This window comes from Cebus imitator, unplaced genomic scaffold, assembly GCF_001604975.1.
Source record: "Cebus imitator isolate Cc_AM_T3 unplaced genomic scaffold, Cebus_imitator-1.0 Scaffold386, whole genome shotgun sequence".
Classification (NCBI taxonomy): domain Eukaryota; kingdom Metazoa; phylum Chordata; class Mammalia; order Primates; family Cebidae; genus Cebus; species Cebus imitator.
In genome coordinates, this window is record NW_016107701.1 from 1,018,333 (window position 1) to 1,023,290 (window position 4,958).

At 43.7% G+C, this 4,958-nt stretch overlaps 1 protein-coding gene and 1 long non-coding RNA gene across 6 annotated transcripts in view; one reads left to right on the plus strand and one right to left on the minus strand.

Annotated features, from left to right (window-relative positions):
* LOC108288898 overlaps positions 1–271 on the plus strand; it is a 5,039-nt gene extending 4,768 nt beyond the window's left edge. Inside the window, exon 3 of the long non-coding RNA XR_001818895.2 lies at positions 162–271. This is a non-coding gene — a long non-coding RNA (uncharacterized LOC108288898). The remainder of the gene's footprint in view (positions 1–161) is intronic.
* Positions 1–4,958, minus strand: part of CSNK1G1 (casein kinase 1 gamma 1) — a 183,131-nt gene that overhangs the window by 161,497 nt on the left and 16,676 nt on the right. The gene's annotated exons all lie outside the window — the stretch shown is intronic.

Genomic DNA, 4,958 nt, shown 5'->3' on the forward strand with positions numbered 1-4,958 from the left:
ATTCCCTGGATTATGCAAAGAAAAATGAACCCAAACATAGACTTGCAAGACATGGCCTGTATGAGAAGAAAAAGACCTCAAGAAAGCAACGAAAGGAACGCAAGAACAGAATGAAGAAAGTCAGGGGGACTGCAAAGGCCAATGTTAGCGCTGGCAAAAAGTGAGCTGGAGATTGGATCACAGCCGAAGGAGTAAAGGTGCTGCAATGATGTTATCTATGGCCGTTGGGGATTTTTCACGAGAAGCTTAATAAACTAAAAACTTTCGTGTGAAAAAAAAAAAAAATTAGCTGGGCACGGTGGCATGCCCCTGTAGTTCTAGCTACTCAGGAGGCTGAGGCTGGAGAATCGCTTGAACCCAGGAAGCGGAGGTTGTAGTAAGCCAAGATTGTGCCACTGCACTTCAGCCTGGGAGACAGAGTGAGACTCAACTCAAAAAGAAAAGAAAAGAAAAACTCAGAACCCAAAGGTCAACCTGCAACTATAGAGCTCCTAAGTTCTCTTTTCTTTTTCTTTTTTTGGAAACAGGGTCTCAATCTGTCACCCAGGCTGCAGTGCAGTGGTGCCATCTTGGCTCACCGCAACTTCCACTTCCCAGGCTCTGGGAATGCTCCCACCTCAGCTTCCAAAGTAGATAAGCATGAACCACCATATCTGGCTAATTTTTGTGGGTTTTTTTTTTAGTGACGGGGTTTCACCATGTTGCCAAGGCTGGGCTCAAAGGAGCCGCCCACCTAAGCCTCCCAAAGTGCTGTGATTATAGGCATGAGCCACCTCGCCTATTTCTCTATTTTCTTTATTGCCTGCTTTCAGTCTGCTGTTGTTTTTCTACTGATGTCGGGATTAAAAACACTGTTTGGATCCAACATTTTTTTGTAAGCTGGCAAGTTTGTATTTACATCTCAAGGATAGAGTTCTGAAGCAAAAGTTATAGTAACTTTGTATGTGTTATGTGTGTGTATGTATACGTACATGTATGTTATGTGTTGTGGCCACAAGGTTCCAAACTGTCTTACCAATAAAGGAGTACTTGTAAATTAAGTGAATAAGCTCCAATGTTTTTCAAGTTCACAAGACATAAGTAAATTTTTAACAAATACACTAGCTTTACAATTATTAAATACAATTTAAAATGTCTTCAGAATTGTCAGCATACATTTTTGTCTGAATTTGTTGATCAAGCGATTTTATATTTATCTCTGCTAGACATTTTATGATGTCAAGGTTTGGCATGAAGATTATAAAACTATAAGCCCAGCCCCAAACTGAATAATCTTTGTGTAGTATTATTATTATTTTGCTTTTGAAACAGGATCTCATTCTGTCACTCAGGCTGCAGTGCAGTGGCATGATCATGGCTCACAGTAGCCTTGACCTCCTGAGCTCAAGCAATCGTCTCACCTCAGCCTCCTGAGTACCTAGGACTACAGGCATGTGCCACCATTCCAGGCTAATATTTCAATTTTTTTTTCTTTTTTTTTTTTTTTGAGACATAGTCTCTCTCTCTCTCTGTCACCCAGGCTGGAGTGCAGTGTGTGATCTCAGCTCATGCCAACCTCTGCCTCCAGGTTCAAGTGATTCTCATGCCTCAGCCTCCTGAGTAGCTGGGATTACACAAGTGCATCAACACGCTTGACTAATTTTTGTATTTTTAATAGAGACGAGATTTCACCACATTACCCAGGCTGGTCTCATGTGATCTACCCACCTCAGACTCCCAAAGGGCTGGGATTACAGGTGTGAGCCACCGCACCCAGTCTAATTTTTTAATTTTTTTTTGTGGAGATGTGGTCTCACTATGTTAACCAGACTGATTCCGAAATCCTGGGCTCAAGCAATCCTCCTGCTTTTGTCTCCCAAAGTGTTGGGATTGCAGACATGAGTCACTATACCTGGCTATTTGTGTAATTTTTGAGAACTAAGCCATGTAATATTGTTAATTTTATGAAAACAGCTAAATTCTGAGTTATCAGGCAAAAAAAAAAAATTATTTAATGTGAAAGTTTTTTTGGTGTTTTTTTTTTTTTCCAGGGACCCAGGCCCCAGAGCTCCCGAGGCCTAGAGCCCCCAACCTTAAAGTTCTTACCTAAGTAAACAACAGATATTCACAGTCTATACAAATAGTTAACAGGGAAATAATTTTAAATAACTAGCTTTGTCTAATATCATAGTTTGTATAAATAATGTAAGTAAACTACAGAAAAACAAAAATATGGCAGGGTGCAGTGGCTCACGCCTGTAATCCCAGCACTTTAGGAGGCCAAAGCGGGCGGATCATTTGATGTCAGGAGTTCAAGACCAGCCTGACCAACACAGTGAAACCCTGTCTTTACTAAAAATACAAAAAAGAATTAGCTGGGTATGGTGGCGCATGCCTGTAGTCCCAGATACTTGGGAGGTTGAGGCGGGAGATCGCTTGAACCCAGGAGGCAAAGGTTGCGGTGAGCCGAGATCGTGCCACTGCACTGCACTCCAGCTTGGATGACAAAGCAAGGCTGTCTCAAAAAAAAAAGGAAAGAAAGAAAGAAAAATAATACATTAGGTAAACATAATGGAATACATACTTATAAAAAAAGAAATGGTATGATGATTACTCAAAAAATTAAACATAAATTTACCATATGATCCATCAATTCCACTTCCGGGCATATACTCAAGAAGTGAAAGGACGGGCTCAAAAAGTTATTTCTACACTCATGTTCAACAGAGTTGCAGTTGGGGTAGATGAAAACATTCTGGAGATAAATGGTAGTGATGGCTACACAATGTGAACGTATTTAACTGTACAGATCTGTGGTATTAAAAATGATTAAAATGGTAAATTTTATGTTATTTATAGCTTACCACAATCTTTTTAAAGTAAGTACAGAAAAAGAAGGAATTGTTCTGTGAATCTGTGCAGCAATCACTTAGAAAATATGGAAATTGGCTGGGCGTGATGACTCACACATGTAATCCCAGTACTTTGGGGAGGCTGAGGCAATTGGATCACGAGGTCAGAAGTTCGAGACCAGCCTGGCCAAGATGGTGAAGCTGCGTCTCTACTAAAAACTACAAAAATTAGCTGAGTGTGGTAGCAGGTGCCTGTAATCCCAGCTACTCAGGAGGCTGAGCCAGGAGAATAGCTTGACCTCAGGCAGCAGAGGTTACAGTGAGCCGAGATAGTGCCACTGCACTCCAGCCTGGGTGACAGAGTGAGACTCTGTCTCAAAAAATAAAAATAAAAATAAGGCTGGGTGTAGTGGCTCACACCTGCCATCCCAATACTTTGGGAGGCTGAGGAGGACAGATCACTTGAGCCCAGGAGTTCAAGACCAGCCTAGGAAATATGGTGAAACCCCATCTCTGCCAAAAATACAAAAAATCAGCCAGGTGTGGTGGCACGTGTCTGTAGTCCCAGCTACTCAGGAGGCTGAGATGGGAGAATTGCTTCAGCCTGGGAGGCAGAAGCTGCAGTGATCCGAGATCACACCACCGCATGCCAGCCTGCGCTACAGGGAGAGACCCTATCTCAAAAAAAATAAACAAATAAGGAGGTGGCTCACGCCTGTAACTCCAGCACTTTGGGAGGCCAAGGCAGGTAGATCACTTGAGGTCAGGAGTTCGAGACCGGCCTGGCCAACATAGTGAAACCCCATCTCTACTAAAAATACAAAAAATTATCCGATACTGGTTGCAGGCACTTGTAATCCCAGCTACTCAAAAGACTGAGGCAGGAGGATCACTTGAAGCCGGGAGGTGGAGGATGCAGTTAGCCAAGGTCATGTCACTGCACTCCAGTGTGGGCAATAAGAGTGAAACTCCATCTCTAAATAAATAAATAATGTTGCTCAGGATGTACAGAAATTAGCCCAGGTGCAGTGGCTCACATCTGTAATCCCAGCACATGGGAGGCCGAGGCAGGTGGATAAGTTGAGGTAAGGAGTTCAAGACCAGCCTGACCAACATGGTAAAACCCTATCTCTACTTAAAATACAAAAAATTAGGCCGGGCGCAGTGGCTCATGCCTGTGATCCCAGCACTTTGGGAGGCTGAGGCAGGCAGATCACAAGGTCAGGAAATTGAGACCACCCTGGCTAACACAATGAAACCCCATCTCTACTAAAAATACAAAAAATTAGCCAGGTATGATGGCACGAACCTGTAATCTTGGCTACTCGGGAGGCTGAGGCAGGAGAATTGCTTGAACCAGGGAGCTGGAGGTTGCAGTGAGCCTACACTGTGCCACTGCACTCCAGCCTGGCTATAGAGTGAGACTCCGTCTCCCAAAACAATATGTATATATACACAGAAAATTAGCCAGGCACCCAGGCACAGTAGCTCACGCCTATCCCAAGCACTTTGGGAGGCTGAGGAGGGCAGATCACCTGAGGTCAGGAGTTCAAGACCAGCAGGACCAACATGAAGAAACCCCATCTCTACTAAAAATACAAAATTAGTCAGGCACGGTGGTGCATGCCTGTAATTAATCCCAGCTACTCGAGAGGCTGAGGCAGGAGAATTGCTTGAACTCGGGAGGTAGAGTTCGTGGTGAGCCTCTCGGCTCTTGCCTTGCGCCACTGCACTCCAAACTGAGCAACAAGAGTAAAACTCCATCTCAAAAAAAAAGGGAAGAAACCCATCTCTACCAAAAATACAAAAGTTAGCCTGGCATGGTGGCATGCACCTGTAGTCCCAGCTACTGAGGAGGCTGAGGAAGGGGAGTTGTTTAAACCTGGGAGGCGGAGGCTGCAGTGAGCTGAGATCGCGCCACTGCACTCCAGGCTGGGCTACAGAATGAGACTCTCAGAAAAAATAAAATAAAAAGATGAAATTAGAACCCTCCACACTGCTGGTGGGAGTGTAATATGGTACAGCCAGGGTTGAAAACAATTTGGCAGTTCCTTCAAAAATAAAAGGTAAAAGATATTACTGTATGACCCAGGTACATACCCAAAAAAACTAAAAAATTAGGCTGGG